Raw genomic sequence first — 17,272 nt, 5'->3', positions numbered from 1 at the left:
CTCCCTTTGAGTGCAGATGGGACCTGTGACGTACTTATAAGCAGTAAGTATAGCCCAGGTGAAGGATGTCACTCCTGTGACTGCATTACACTGCAAAAGTCTCCGTCTTGCTAGCAGACTATCTTTGGAGATCGTCCTCTCTGACTTGCTGAAAGAAGTGGCTATGTTGGGAAGTCCATGTGGCAGGAACAGTAGGTGGCCTCTAGGAGCTGAAAGCAGCCTCCAGCCAACACCCAGCAAGAAGCCATTTCCCTTGGTTCCACAAACACAAGGAAATGAATTCTGTTACTCATCGAAGTAAGCTTGAAAACAGATTCTTCCCCAGTCAAGCCTCCAGATGTGATGCGGACCAGAGGACACCTTAATTGTGGTTTTGGAAAACCCTAAGCGGAGGACCCAGTTAAGTCATGCCTGGGCTCCAGACCCACCAAAACTGTGAGTTAGTAAACGTGTGTTATTTTAAGCCATTAAGTTTGTGGTAACTAATAAAGCTTATATGTGTTGTTTAGATATTCAGCCCATTAGTACACATGGTGTTGTCCCTTCTTTGGTAAATTTTATATTAAATATTGCTGCCTTGTGTTCTGATTTATCTTTCTTATTCCTAGCCATACGAATCCTTGCCTTGATCTTCACTGCAGAGTCCCTATGAGATCAAAACTCCAATGACATGGTACCCTATAGATCAGCCACAGGTGTAGGTCTCCCTGGAATTCCCAGCTGCATTTCTACTTCCAAGAGTACAAGTTCATGATCCACAGCCTCCATCTCTTCAGGTCCTTGGGGACTTTCTCTTGACTAAACTTCTGAGGCTGGACAAAAACACACTCAGCTCAGCTCACACCATTGAAGCTGCGCGTGCAGTGGGAGGAATGATACCCCAGGATAGAACTAGAAGCACTAAACCAGGGTTCATTCAAGTCGCTTTTCTTGGGGAAATTTTAATGTGAGGCTTCCAGATCTTCCTTTTTTTCCTTCTCCTTGACATCAACTTGTCCCTCCTCTAAGCCTCCATCCTTGTTAGCATTTACTTGTTAATTGCTCCTGCTTCCTGGTGTGAATTCAGCCTGGCCCTAGCCCTAGCCCTGCTTCTTCCTTCCTCTTTCCTATCCTCTTTCCTTCAATCCTTTCATCCTTCCTTCTTTCTTCCATGGTTCTTTCATTTTTTAATCCCCATGTAATTCCCCATAGTTCTTTTTCTTGATATCCCTCATTCGCTTTTCGTTATTATTTTTTCATTAGACAAGTATTACATTAATATAATGTCATATACAAATTATATCGTGTGGCATCAAACTAAATTTGTCAGCTATCTTTTTCAGACAACAAAATAACTCGGAGCTTGTTTCTCTTTTCGTACATATATAATCATTCTTTAGAACTACTCTGCGATTTTATGGTATTATTATTAGGATATCACAATGTATCTATCTCCTTAATATTTTGCTATTATAAGCAAAAGCTGTGTGCACGATTGCTTGGGTGCATAGGCTAAAGCAGTTCTTAAAGAGGAAATTTCCTTTTAAAATTTTTATTTATTTATTTATTTTTTAAGATTTTATTTTATTTATTTGACAGACAGAGGTCACAAGTAGGCAGAGAGGCAGGCAGAGAGAAGAGGGGAAGTAGACTCCCTGCCGAGCAAAGAGCCCGATGTGGGGCTCAGTCCCAGGACCCTGAGATCATGACCTGAGTGGAAGGCAGAGGCTTAACCCACTGAGCCACCCAGGTGCCCCATTTATTTATTTTTAAAGATTTTATTTATTTATTTAGAGAGAGAGAGAGAGCATGAAGGGGGGAGGGGAAGGCAGAGAGAGAGAGAGAATCTTCAGCAGACTCTGTGGTGAGCGCCTGTCCAGGCTCCATCTCTCAAGCCCCAGATCACCACCCCAGCTGAAATCAAGAGTCAGACACTTAACCAGCCGAGCCACCAAGGCACCCCTCCTTTTTTTATTTTTAAAAATATTTTGTTATTGAGGTATAGTTGACATAAAATGTATTAGTTTTGGTTATACAATATAGTGAGTCCATAATTTTATATATTATATATAATATATATATATTTATGCAGTACTCACAATTAAGTGGAGTTACTATCTGTAACCATGCAACGTTATTACAATTTTTACATTGTAAATTTTACAAAATTTACAAAATTTACATTGGAATATTACTATATTCCCTATGCTATAGGTACCGTTCATCTTCATGACTTTTTTATTTTATAACTGGAAGGTTGTACCTCTTAATTCCCTTCACCTATTTTGCCCATCCCCCCACTCTCTCCCCTCTGACAACCACCAGTTTGTTCTCTGTATTTATGAGTCTGTTTCTGATTTTTGTTTATTTGTTCCTTTGTTTTGTTTTTTTTTTGATTCCACATATAAATGAAATAATATGGTATTTGTCTTCCTCTGATTTATTTTACTTAGCATATTACCATAAATCTATCTATGTTGCTACAAATGGCAAGATCTCATTCTTTTTTATGTCTGAATAACATTCCATTATACGTGTGTGTGTGTGTGTGTGTGTATACACATATACATATACATAAACATGTACATCTTCTTTATCCATTCATCTGCTGGTGGACATTTGGGTTGCTTCTATGTCTTGGCTATTGTAAATAATGCTGCAGTAAATTTAGGGGTGCATGTATCTTTTTGAATTAGCATTTTTGTAATGCTAATTACCCAGTAGTAATGTAAATACCCAGTAGTAGAATTTTATAATGTAAATTTGTAATTTTGTAATGTAAATACCCAGTAGTAGAATTACTGGATCATGTGGTATTTATGTTTTTAATTTTTCGAGGAACTTCCATACTGTTTTCCACAGTGGTTGTACCAATTTACATTCCCACCAACAGCATATGAGGGTTCACTTTCCCCCACATCTTCACCAATACTTGTTATTTCTTATCTTTTTTCTTGTCTAGCCATTCTGACTGCTGTGTCATGATATATCATTGCGGTTTTGATTTGCATTTCCCTGATGTTGAACATCTTTGCACGTGAATGTTGGCCATTTGTGTGCCTTCCTTGGAAAAATGCCTATTCAGGTCCTCTGCCCATTTTTAATCAGATTATTTGTTTTTGTTTCTTTGTTTGTTTTGGTTTTGTGTTGTAGAAGTTCTTTATATACTTTGGATATTAACTTCTTATTGGATATATCATTTGCAAATATCTTTTCCCATTGAGTTGGTTGCCTTTTCATTTTGTTGATGGTTTCCTGTGCTGTGTAAAAGCCTTTTATTTTGGTGTGGTATTGCTATCTTAACAATACTAAGTCTTACAGTATGTGAACATGAGATATCTTTCATTCTTTTTTTTTTCAACAATGTTTTCTAGTTTTCAGTGTACAAATCTTGTACTTCCTTGGTTAAACTTACTCCTCTTTTGTTTCACTTACTCTCTCCATCGATCCTTTCTCTTTCCCTTTTTTGTCTATGAAGCTGAACATTTCTCCCACTTAAATATTAACTTCATTACATAACTCTAGATCAAAACACTTAGAGTTGTCTAGACTTCACCTTCTTACTCATTGTAAGGGCCTATTCAGCCAGAGCAGCCCTACCCCGGTTGAACTGCCATTTTGTTGATTATGCAGTAAAACTTAAATTGACCCTGCGCCCCAGCCCCCAAGGGAACTTACTTAAAGGCAAGTCCGGGAAACCAGTCCCAGGTAACAAAGCCCAAATACAAGGGTGGGTAGGTCAAGTGGAGACATTCAATCAGTGGGGATGCATCCTGTCTCCTAGCTAACAATGAGTATGGGCCCTGCCCTTGGGGTGCCTTTTGGGCACCCATTCTGACTAAGCTGATAGGCTGGTTCAAATAGCTATTATGGGGTGAATTGTAGTTCAATTGGCCACCCGTGTGTGACCTAGCATGATTGTGCAGCTTTCTCTGTGTATTGCAATCTCATTGGCCACCTGTGTTTGGCCAGGCTCAAGCACATGGCCTTTGCTCTATACAAGTTAGTCTGGGAGGCAGGGAGGGGTCGCCCTGTCTGTAAGAGGTGTGGCCCCGAACAGTCGGTTTGATTCTTGATGCTTGGCGCAAAATAAAGCTTTGCTTGACCTTTGCTTTGTATCAGTCTCTCTCCTTTAATCACGGACGCATTATTGGGGGACCCGACATTGGGGACCCAACACTCATCCTGCGTTCTTCTGACAAAGAGTTCTTGAGCTTCTTGTCTTTGTGCACATGTCAGAGTCAAGGCTGTCAGAGCTGCTCCCAGAATGGAAAGCAGCAATGTGTGGAGGCGGGTAGGAGTCCAGTAGGAGTTTGGGCAGTGGGAGCTGGGGGGTGGATTTGGCCAGGGGAATAGGAAATGTTTTGGTCTGCAGTCCGGCAGAGTGAGCCATCCTGATTAGATCTCCATCCGCACCCAGGAAAAAACCTCAGTCATTTCTGTTGCTCTTTGAAACAAGTGTTGTGTGCTGTATCTTGGTTGCTCTTTAGTTTTTGGCTTTTTTTTTTTTTTCTTTGTTTTCCCAAAGCTTTGTGAGTCATCTCTGTTGGAACATGCTCCTGGAGTCATTCCTATGAGAGTTTCGAGTGCTCCCAGCTTTCAGGTGAAGGTTACCTCTTGTCAAAGAAGTCTGAGCGTTTATCCACCCAGAAGCCCTTAGTCTCTATGTGTAATAGCAGGAATACCTGCTTGGAATAGATTGCGGGATCTTCGAGGCATTCAAGATTCTTAGGAGTTTAGCAAGACACTGGTATCTGGAAAGGCTCTGGTTAGTTTAGAATATCCATCTTGAGATATTTCCTGAGTTGTGAACAGTGAACTTCTGTGTGTCCCAGTGAAGCCCCGGCAATTTTCAGCTTCATTCCTCATTTCAAGATATATCTTTATGTAGTGCAGAAGGCAAAAGATTTAAGTTAGAATATTAAATTTGGGGGAAAATAATAATATGCAAATTTTTACATCAGCAAGAGTATGCCATCATTATGTTTACATACATTCTTTTCCTGAAAAAAGAGACTTAAATTCAAGAAATTTAGGATATAAATGAGCAAGAGTTACTTTTTAGACAGTAAGTAAAACTGTTTGGCATAAAAATTACAGTAAGGTCTAAATTATCAGTATGGAGCTGATTAAAGAAACATAAACACTGATCTATGAATGAATGCGTGAGAACTGTGTGTGAAATATTCCTGTTCCAATTGACTAAATAAAAAATTAATTGTACCCAACTATGTCTCAATAAAACAATAATTGTAAAGAAAAAGGGAGAAAATGGAATAGTCAGTATGTGCAGAACAAACAGTAACCAATTTATTTAAATCTTCCCTTCGCCAATGAATCGGTTCAAATATATGCAAGTGCCAACTAAACATTTTAAAGTATTATAAATATTCAAAAAGAATGTTCTTCTGTGCATCCTGTCAAATTGACAAAGAGCTGTAACTAGAACACCAATCTCAATGTCTAGGTCATACAAACTGTTGTTCTTTCCCAGATAATCAGATGGCTCACTGCTATCTAACCTCTGTTTCTCTACTTTGTGTCAGAGACGTTCTTGGAAAAATATAGGAGATCAACAGTTAAGGTCCAGGTCAGCATTTGTGAAGAGACCTTAACGGCTCCATAGCAAAACCCCAACTACAGCCGGTCTTTCTGCCCAAGACCAAATGACTGGGATGACCCTGCCATTTTGCAGGACCTGGGAGGAACTGAGGTTTCCTTGGCTTGGTTCATGGTAGGAGGTAGAGACCAGAGTTGTCCCTTTCTGTCTGTGCTCCTCATACCACTGTATCAGTTGCAAATTCATTCATTCCACAAATATTTATGAAGTACGACCACGTGCCAGGCACTGTTCTGGGCACAAATGGGTTGTCACCCAAATCCCCCTTTATGGCTCTAGGGTCCATTGTCATGGCTTGGCCACAGTTTGAGTTTGGCAGTTCATTCCAAAACCCACATTCCAAGGAAAATATACTCAGGAAAGAAGGCAAATTCGCCTTTAAATATATTCTGCTTATAACTCATATTTTCAAACCTGATTTGAGTGACTTGATATTGTTGCTTTAATGTATTGAAATAGGGAAAGGGACATGTCTGATTTTCTGCCTTATAGGTAATAGTTGGAATTAAGGCACAATGCAAAGAGGAAAATTTGCCATGTAAAAGTGTCTCACAATAGTAAGCCCTCTGTTCGGACTTGTTTTTTTGCTATGATTTTAATTTAAAAAGCACATTTTAAAATTCAGTAGCCTTAAAGGATTTTTAAAACACAAATTATCTCTGAGTTCCAGAGGAGAGAATTAATGTTCAGAGCCAGTAGAGAAATGGAAAAACACTGAAAAAGCTAATGCAAACCAACTATAGTGAGAACAGGATGATGGAAATGTGGATTCCTCGGTGGACTTTAAACATTTTATTGATTATTTTTCAATATTAGTCTACATACACAATTCTATTTAGAAATGATAGGTGAAATTTAGAAATGGATTGTCAAGATGTGTTGGTCTTTTTTTATTATACCTTCCATGAAGTGTAGCAAAATGTTTATATCAGCATCATCTTTAACAATTACATGACTGAAAATTGCAGAACTGAAAAGAATAGTAGACCTTTACAGAAGGTCATCAAAATAAAGTTGGGCTGAATCACAGACTCCAAACAAGTTCTGAAATTAGACTGACAAATTTACCTGTGGCCTGGTGACTAAGTGTGGTGGGCCATTGTGGAATTTCCAGATTAACTGGCCCAGGGCTTCTCATTCATGTTAGTTCTTAGGTTTTAATGTTAACCCTACCTCTGGGGCTATAATTAAGATGATAAACTGATCTAGCTCATTTTGATGTTCTGGATCATTGGATTATTATTTATTTATTTATTACTGTTTTTTGTTTTGTTTTTAAAGAAAGGAGAAGAAAAAAATCTGACTCCTTAAGAGGGCCATACTGGATTGGACCTGGAGGAAGTGTCCAATATTTCCAGTCCAGGACTGCTTTCATTGAGTGAGAAGCTGCCAGTTCAGCTCATGGTACAGCCTCTGGCACATAGGCTATCTCATCATGATTATTGTTACTATTATATATCTAAGTTTTATAAGGAAAAATACATGTAGTAATTATATCATCTTCTTTACATTGTTTATCTTATTTTCTATGCTTTTCTGTTTTTTTTCTTTTCTATGTTAATTATATTATATGTATAATCAGAAAAATGCAATGAAAAGGGAAAGAACCTTTAGAAAGAGGAAGACCGCAAGGAAGGATCCTGCCTTTACTATGAACCAGCAGTTTGAGCAACTGGTCTCAGGCAATGGGCTGCTCTGAGGGTCTCAGGTAGACTGGACCAGCCATGGGAAATGTTCCCCTCCTTGTGCCCGGATAACCTCCCACGGGCAGGTGGAGGGTTACTCAGTATGCTTTGTTCACTTCCTCCAGGCCTGAAGGGTAGGTGTGGCCCCTCTCACTGATGTCCTTGGAGTCCTGCCCTGGAAACCGCTGTGTCAAGTCTGTAATGTGGGGTGGCCCATTGAATAGTCACTTTTCCTGTGAATTGAGTGTCTGGGTCTCATTCGCCCATCATTAAAGGAGAGGAAGACAGTAATATCTGGTTTCCCTTCAGAAAGACATTCCAGGAATTAGCTGAGTGGTATCTGTAACTGACCTCGGCCAAAACCCCTTCAGACTTTGCTACATTCATTAGCGATGCCCAGGGTGGATTCCTAGAACCATGACGTCGAACCAGCCTTGTGTTCGAGGAGGGCTGCCGCCAAGCCCCACAGCTCTCCAGCCCGATTCTTCCTCGGCTGCCCTGCATCTCTTATTTATGTCTCTAAAACCTGCTGGAGTCAGTAATGGCCTTTCTGTCCCTCTCTAAATCTTTCCACTCTTAAACTGAAGCCCTCCTGGGATTTCTTTCAAACCAGTCCCTTAGTCTTCGTTGGACTTCGTCCAGCTTCTTTGTATTCAAGTCCAGCTGAAGAGGTCTAAATTCAGTGTTTCCTCTAATAGGTGCTAAGCAGTCTTCAGCAGAGTAAAGGACGGTCTGTCTCCTTCACGGCCATGCAAGAGTGATTCTAGGCAGAGGGAGCGTCTAGAGGGAAAATAGGGGCTTCCGTGTCCAAGACAATCGAGGTCAAAATTCCGGTTCCCAGTCTACCTGCTGGTGACCTAGGCAAGTCAGGCACTTTGCTGGGCCTCAGTCCTTCACAGTAAAAAAAAAAAAAAAAGGATTCCTAATACTTCATAAGGTTAACTGTGGGGAGTAAATGAGATAGCATACATAAATGTGCTTGGTTTAGGCTGTCCATGTTTTTCATACAGACTGGCTTAAGTACAAGCCAATTATCTCATCTGGTGCTCCACAGAAGAAATGTGATCTGTTCTAAAGCTGGAGAAAAAAAGTATCTAGAGTGGATTTACTAAAAACAAAAACAGAAACAGAACTGTTGTCCTGCACTCTAAGCTATGCTCCAGAATGCTTTTTAACTATCTTTTATCTTTTTGCCTTAAATGTTGACTTGAAAGCCAAGCTTCATGATAAGAGCCAACTTCCCCAGGTAGGAGCTTACCTTACAATTCCACAATTTTTGGCAGGTTTTTTTTGTTTTTTGTTTTTTAAAGATTTTATTTATTTATTTGACAGAGAGAGAAATCACAAGTAGGCAGGGGGGTGGGCGGAAGCAGGCCCACCGCTTGAGCAGAGAGCCCAATGTGGGGCTTTATCCCAGGATCCTGAGATCATGACCTGAGCAGAAGGCAGAGGCCTAACCCACTGAGCCACTCAGGCGCCCCCCAATTTTTGGCAGTTTACAGAAAGTTCCAATGACCCATTTTTTTAAGCTTAGTGATTTTGGAATCATTTCCCCAAAGATAAATACCACTTACAGTTCTCAAGGAGGGATAATTTGATTTAGAAATATCTCCTTTAATCCCCAGAAATCCCTGTGAAATAGGAAGGAAGAAAAACCAGATACAAGCCATGTTTGAAGTAGCGAGCATATAAGAGATAAAAGGCATATCCCCAGGTTTTTAGGACAAAGTGAAAAATTTGTTGCAAATGAGTCAACATCCCTCAGATCTGATAACAAACGAATGAAGAAAAGAGCAAAACCTTAGGATCTTTCCCGTATGTCCATCAAGGTACATAACAGGTAGTAACTGCTTATTATAATAGGTCAGGCGCCGTTCTGAGAAGATTGCATATTTTAAGGGTTTTTTTTTAATCCTCCTATAAACTTATGGGCAGGAATTGTTTCTGTCCTCACTTTCCAGAGAAGGAAGCTCAGGCACAGAGGTGAGTAATTTTCCCGAGGTTTCCTAGCCCATGCGGCAGAGCTGGGCTCAAACTCAGGCCGTGGGTTCTAGGGGGCCGCCCTTCTCACCCCTGTACCACATTGCTTCTCTCGAGTGTGGCTGCTGGGGAACTTCTGGCACAGTCCTGTCTTTATCCCTCACGTGGGAAGCCGCAGAGTACAGTAGCGAAATGCACATCCTTGGGGGTAGGGAAAGAGTCATCTTTTAATCCTGGCTCCCACACTTAGTGGAGAAGCAAGCAGGAAGCGGCAAGCGATTGCCTTCCCTTCTTCCTTCATCTGAAACCGTGGCTGGTGAAGAAACTGAGGTTTAAAGGATTTAGATATTTAAAATAGAAATCATGTTCTGTACCCAAACACTGTGTTGTTTTGCCACTCTCTGAGTCAGCGTGCTGTAGTCGAATCATCACGCGTTCGGAAAGCTTCCTGAACGTCAGCTGTCTCAGATGCGCTGAGGGTGCGCGTGTGTGTGTTTTAAATAACCTACTAAGTGTACATGGATAAAGCTGTGTGAATTATGCAGAAAACTAGTGTACTCACACTTTGAGCTAATGCTAATTCAAATAAGATAAATTCTTACTATTTCTTCCAATTTGCTGCATAATCTTTGTTATCACATACAGAGTAGTTATTAAGTGCCTGTAATAGTTAAGCAGGCGGTAGGAATAACAACCTCTCGTTGAGTACTTAATTTGTGCTAGGTGCTTTATGTAAATTCTCATTCAGGTTCTCAGTGAGGTTGGTAGGTATCTTTACCCCTCTTTGTGGATGTGAAATTGGAACCAAGAGCACTCTCTGGCAATTTGCTTCAATTCCCACTGTAGCCAAAACTGGGAAAAGCATTGTTAAAACCTTGACTCATTCCATTGCCCATGTGTGTATATTTTACGGCAATTCTCTACTGCTTCCCAAAGAGTAGATAAAATCAAGGCTACATTTATAGCTTCTGACCTAGTATGCTCTAACTTTAGAGGTCAGGGTCTATCTAATACATATTGAATAAGTATTTTTTAAGATTTATGTGTTTATTTCAGAGAGAGGGAGAGCACACACGCATGCATGTATGGGGGGAGGGGTAGAGGGAGAGGATCTCAAGCAGGCTCCCCGCTGAGCTCGGAGCAGAGTCTCTGTGAGATCATGACCTGAGCCAAAACCAATGGTCAGACGCTCAACTGACTGAGCCACCCAGGAGCCCCTAATAACTGTTTTGTTACAAAATTTCCATGTTGTTGATCCCCCTGTGTATGCTGTATCTCCAAATTAATCTCTAATCTGGCAGATTCCATTGTGTGATTCTCACTAAAAAATATCTTCACACTGAAAAAAAAACCCAAGAGGCTTATTAATGGTTCTCTCCCATCCAAGTACTAACCAGGCCTGACCCTTAATGGTTCTCTCAAAAGCAATTATGCAGAAAGGAAAATTCAAGTGACACCTTTCTTCAAATGTGGACAAAAGATTAGCTTTGATTAACTCAACCTCTGGCTCTGAGTTATTTCAGAGTTGCAGGGACAAAAATTATGGGCTGTGTTAATCACATTTGGATGAAACATCGAGTTTTGTAGAAACCGTCCCCAGATTGTTGTTTTCTTTCTGGCCTGTTAATACAACTAATTCATTACTAGAATGAGCAAGCCATTCTTGCAACAGAGCAGGGCTCCGTTCGACGAAGCAGAGTCCCACAGCAAGCTGTGCTCCCGAAACTGGGAAAGTACTGGTCTGTGTTAGGCGTATTTTTCCTTTTGGATTCTGTCGGCCACCAGCAAGTACACGATTGTAAGAGACATTTAACACAACAGGAAACCTAGTTAAAGGACCTCAGCTCCAGGTGCTTACTGGTTTATCTTTCAAATGCATTTTTTTTTCCTAAATTACCTAAATAACACACAGACAGAGACACACCCACATTCACACACCATTTCAGGCCATATGAAATTTCTCCGTATGTCCACTAGCCAGAATGGATGTCTGAGAGGAGAAATCACAAGTGCAGGGATGCACAGTGGAAATGGGAACCAAGGCAAATGATCTTAGCTTGAGAAGTTCCTGTTTGCCCTCCGTCTCAGGGCACGCATAGAGATGGATCAGATCCATTGTCAAGTGTGCAGGTGGGTGGAAGCCAGTCTGCACCAGTGCTGAGCTGACACAGGAGACCTAGAGAGCAAAGATGGGTGGTAAGAGAGGTTGTTCCTTCCTCTAGTGTTCGGAGAAATGCCAGTTCTCTCTTGAGCAAAAGAAAACAGAACTCGCCAACCTGTATATGGTCCTGTGACACATTTTTGCAAAATAACTCCCACAGCGAGTATATATGGTGCATGATTCTTCTGATGAATTGGGATTATTGGTTCAACGAGTACACGGATCTTTGGGACTAAGGTGGGGAGGTCCTCTCTCGAAGCTATAATGACATTTTTAAGCTACAAGGGTGCATTATTGGTTCCTGTGGAATAAGGTTGACTAAATTGCATGCATATGTCCCAGGAGGAACGGGAGAGCTGGACCAGAGTCACGACAAGAGGCTATGAGGGGAAGTTTGTCCCATCTGCGGGAAGGAAAGATGTGGATTAGGAAGGCAAAAAGGTACTCAGATATAAAATGGTTCCTTAGCTGGTCCTGGGTGTGAAACTCTTGAGCTAATCCTACTTACACGATGTGGAAAAATAAGTATCTATCAGACAAAGGAAAAGTCAGGAAAATTCATCTCAACAGCTAAAAAATAGGATTATGTAGACTACCTCTCAGGGCTTTTTAAACAAATCCACACAGAGTGGCTGGTTATTCACCTCCTTTAGGACTCATCCCAGAACCCTCTTTTCTTTCTTGATTTGCATAGAGAAATCAATTTAAAATGATATAACTGACATGTTCAACACTAATCTCAAATTTAACTGAAATTATTCCATGCTCCTGTGAAGCATAATAACCCATTATTTTGTTTTGTCTTGACTATGGAAAGGCAAAAGAAGCTGAAAAAAAAAACAACCCCACAATTTCTCTCACATTCCTTTTTTTTTTTAAAAGAAAGTGAGAGGGGGGAGGGGCAGAGGAAGAGAGAGAGAATCTTAAGCTGGGAACCTGACTCTGGGCTTGATCTCAGAACTCTTTCAAATTCCTTCACCTTGTCAAGAGCAAAGGGATGAAGGAAGTGGAGATTTGTGGTATTTCTGGTTAGCACTGAAGCTACTAAAGAAGATACCTTAAGGGGTGCCTGGGTGGCTCAGTGGGTTAAAGCCTCTGCCTTCAGCTAAGGTCATGATCCCAGGGTCCTGGGATCAAGCCCCACTTTGGGCTCTCTGCTCAGCGGGGAACCTGCTTCCTCCTCTCTCTGTCTCTGCCTGCCTCTCTGCCTACTTGTCTGTCAAATAAATAAATAAAATCTTAAAAAAAAAAAAAAAGAAGATACCTTAAATTGAGTGAGGTGACAAAGGAAATTTCCTTATATTTCGTGCCCTTTAGATATCATGTGGCTCCCTCCCAGGAGCCCACGTGCCCCTTCTGAATTAACTGAAGTGACTGTGTTTATGCCCAAATGTGCTCTGAGTAACATACGTGTCCCTGTGGAGACAGCCATGGTGGGACTGGCAACAAATCCCCTCTTTGACTCTAGCCTCTCCATGCCATGCTGGGGAAGCCCACCGGTGAGTAAGGGAACAAAGAAATACTCCATTGTCTTGTGGTAGTGGAGTGAGTGAGGGAAGGAGCTTCCTCCTCCACTGGAGAAGCCTCTTTTAACAGGTGAGAGCTGCCTGCTTTCTACCTGGAGCAGAAGATCTGGAACAATTAGACATCCAATTTACAAGGTTTTTATTTTCATCTGTTTTAAGCCTCACCATAAGCCAGAGAGGGAGGTAGGAGCTGGCAAGAGGTGGGAACTGGAAAGATGCTATTTAGTGAGCATGAGCCACGGGCTGGGACTGTGGGACTGGACTGGGACTGGGATTCTGCTAGGACCGTGCACGCAAAGTAGATAGAGTGAGGTACCTGTTCCGAAGGGAGTGACATGCATTCTAGTCGGTATGTGGCAGGGAAACTGAGGCCGGAGATTGTGCATGAAATTGCTCTTAATATTGGTATCCTAGGAAGAGGATGAGTTTAGACGTAAGGATTCAGTCTGGGCAAGATGATGGCGGGTTTTGGTTATTTCATACAAGGAAAATAATTTGTTAGAGATGTGGTAGTCTAAAAAGTATTTAAAGTGTGTTCAGAGCTAAAGCTGCCATGTATTTTCCCTAAAACAGATAGGCGAGGTATCCAAATTATCTAAGAAGTTGTATCAAATTTATGTTGGCAATGCTGACTTCACTTTAAAATTTGTTAATTAACTATGGACTAGATCACAATCATCTGTACAAAATATATGGAAGTTATGGTTTCATCCCTGGGAATGTAAAAAAAAATCTGTTATGACAAATGTGAAACACAGGTAAAAATGAAGAGAATGATGTGATGGACCCCTGCACCTACCATCCACCTCTATCCCCTATCAGCATATGGTCAGTCTTGTGTGACCCCGTACCCGTTTCATTACTTTAAGGGAAATTCCAATTTCATATGATTTCATCCATAAATATCCAAAAGTGTACCTCTAAAGGATAAGGAATTATTTTTTAACATAATACCAGAATCATATCTAAAATTAATCATAATGCCTTAGTATCATTATGTATCTAGTTCGTGTTGAAATTTACCTAGAGACCTTTGTCACAAATACGGATACTGTTGTGGTATTATAATGCTGTGTGCAAACTACCCCAAAATATGGAGGCATTGAAAAAAAAACTATTATCATCTCTCATATAGGAAGGTATTGGATCATCAAGTCAGTTTTTTTTAGATATTTCATTTACTCTGAGTCAGTCTTGGTAAGTTTTAATTTTCTAGGACTCTATCTTATCTAAGTTTTAAAAAATTTATTAGTATGGGGCACCTGGGTAGCTCATTTGGTTAAGTGTCTGCCTTTGGCTCAGGTCATGATCTCAGGAGACCATGTGGGGCTCCTTGCTCAGAGGGCAACCTGCTTCTTCCTCTCCCTCTGTTGCTCCTCTGCTTGTGATCTCTCTCTCTGTCAAATAAATAAAATCTTTAAAAAAATTTATTAGTATAAAGTCATTCATAATATCCTTTTAGGATGTCTATAGTATCTGTAGTTATGTTTCCTTTTTTATTCCTATCATTGCTATTTGTGCCTTTTCTCTTTTTTTCTTTATCAGTCTTACCAGAAGTTTGTCGATTTTATTAATCATCCTGAAGAACCAACTTCTGGCGTTGTTATTTTCACTACTGTACCTTTGTTTTCTGATGTTTAATTTCTGATTTTATCATTATTATTTCTTACCTCCATCTTTTTTGTGTGTTTATCTTGCTATTCTTCCATTAATTTCTTAAGTTGAATTCTTTGTTCACTTTTTCATTCCTAGTAGATGCATCAAAGGTTCTATATCTCTCTCATTATTATTTTAACAGCGGGCCAATTTGCAGAATTTGCATTATTGTTCAGTTCTAAATGTTGCCTGATTTCTGTTATAACTTCTTCCTTGAACAATACATAACTTAGAAGTGTATTTCTATGTTTTCAAATATGGGATATTTCTGGTCATTATTTTGTTGCCAGTTTCTAGGCTATGTGGTCTCTCTGATACCTACCATTCTTTTGAAACTTATTGAGACTTTATGGACTAGTTTGGAGTTATTTTTTGTGACATGTTTTTTTCTTCTTCTACTCATTGGCAATTATCTTTGCAATTGCCTGGGAGATAGGGGTTATTTCTAGTTCATCCTTCCACTGGGAGTGTCTTTGAGTCCTAGCTTTACTGTTTGTTCAAGCCCTGGGTTTTATCTTCTCTTCCCCAGCCCCAGGAGACTGCACGTATTAAGGCTCCTGTTCAGTCCAGTACAGGCCTGCAAGATGAAAGGCACATCAGTGTCTTCTCCTCTCTGCATTCTTCTCTTTAGTTTTTGACCTGAGTGTTCCTTATAGTCTAGTCTAGGCAGTTTGTCAATGCACTTAAGAAGACTTGTAAAAGATAAATATTACCCAGCACTTCCCATTGGTTGTGAACCTCGTCTACCATATGTCCATTAACAGAAGTCTGTACTGACATCTCATTTGATTACTGTTGAATTTCTGTGTCATGCAGTAACACGTTCAAGGAGCTTAAGCCTTGGCCATTTATTAAGGCAATCCCTAGAAGCACTGTTAGGGAAAAATTTAACATAAAACATATAGTAGAGTGGATGTTCTCAAGAATTAATGAAGGAATACACACTGAAAAGAGAAAAAAGATATAGTTTTAAGTTCCATTCAATATTATCAAAAATATAGCCAACACATCCGAACGATTCCAAAATGACCCCCCACGCTCCCCCAAAAGATATGTAGAAGTATTCATAGCAGTGTTTTCCCATCAAAAATTGAAGGAAAAAGCCCCCAACATATATGTATCAATGATAGGTAGATATATAAATTGTGGGATGCTGCACAGCAATGAGAATGATCAAAGTAGAACTGCATGCAACTATATAAGTGAATCCCACAATACTGAATGAGAGAAGCTGAATACAACAATATATAAATCTGTGTGATTCCGTTTCTGTGAAGTTCAAAACCAGACAAAACTAATTTATTGTGTTACAATTCAAAATGATTGTTACCCTTGAGAGAAGGTGAGTGACAGGGATGGACACAAGAGGACTTCTGTGGGTGTCGTCCTGCTAGCTCTTCATCCGAAAGCTTGCTTCATAGGGGTGTTCATTTTGTGAAAATTAATTGAACCATACACTTTTTATGGGTGCACTTTCTGCATATGTATTTCTTTTTTTTTTTTTTAAGATTTTTATTTATTTATTTGACAGACAAAGATCACAAGTAGGCAGAGAGGCAGGCGTGGGGTGGAGGCAGCAGGCTCCAGACAGAGCAGGGAGCCCAATGCAGGGCCCGATCCCAGGACCCTGAGATCATGACCTGAGCTGAAGACAGAGGCTTTAACCCACTGAGCCACCCAGGTGCCCCTCTCCATAAGTATTTCAATAAAGTTTCACATTACAAAAAAATCCAAAATGAAATATAAAAAACGAATCAGTACCTGATACAGCTCTTGGTTTAAAAAGAAAACAAGGCTGTGTTAACCAACTGTTACCATAATGAAATTTTAGTTGTTTAAGGACATCTTCCAGAAAACGTGGGACCTTGATCTTACAAAGTGGGAACAGGAAAAATGGAGACACTCCTCCTTCTAAGTGTAGGAAAATACTGCTTCCTCCAAGTAGGTTATACTGTAGAATTCTGGAAAATTCTTCCCACTAGGACATCAGAGGTTGGAGCATGTATTCATCTTTACCTTTGACATTGCCCTCCTTCCATTGGAAACCTTTATCTGCAGAAAGAAAATGCATCCCTACTACCTTGTCTTCCACCTGGCAACTGATCTTTTATTTTGATTATGAATAATATCAGAATACCATTGAATTCCGAGTTTGGTTCTAGGTTGTCTTTATTTGATTTTGGCAATGACTCACCATCTGAGTACAACTATATCTCCGGGAACCCTTAATTATTCCCTTGCATCCACCACAAAGAAAAATCTAAGCGTCTTCCCTGTCCTGCCTGGGCCCCTCTGTAATATTTCTGCCACCCATAGAGTGTCATCATTTTATTAAGAAAGGCAGTGGGTCATGTCATTCTAGATCTATGGTTCATCTTGGGCTAGAGAAAAATCCCAAGTTCTCTAAAGAAAAATTCCAACTCTATTTGCTCGCCAACACATGTCAGTAGATTCCTGGATTCTTTGCAAGAATTTTGGTTCTTCATTTTAATTTATGCCCTTCTTTTAAACATAGATTAGCTCTTGTTCTGTTGTTTGTCAAGATTCCTACATTTTTCATTTTAACCTCATTTTCTGCATCGTAGGTTTCCATTCTCAGATGGAGATAAAGCACACTGTCCCAACCTGTTTGTAGTGTATTAATCATCCAGTTCTCTTCAATGAG

The sequence above is a fragment of the Meles meles genome, chromosome 5 (assembly GCF_922984935.1).
Source record: "Meles meles chromosome 5, mMelMel3.1 paternal haplotype, whole genome shotgun sequence".
Lineage (NCBI taxonomy): Eukaryota > Metazoa > Chordata > Mammalia > Carnivora > Mustelidae > Meles > Meles meles.
Note: the sequence above shows the minus strand (reverse complement) of the source record.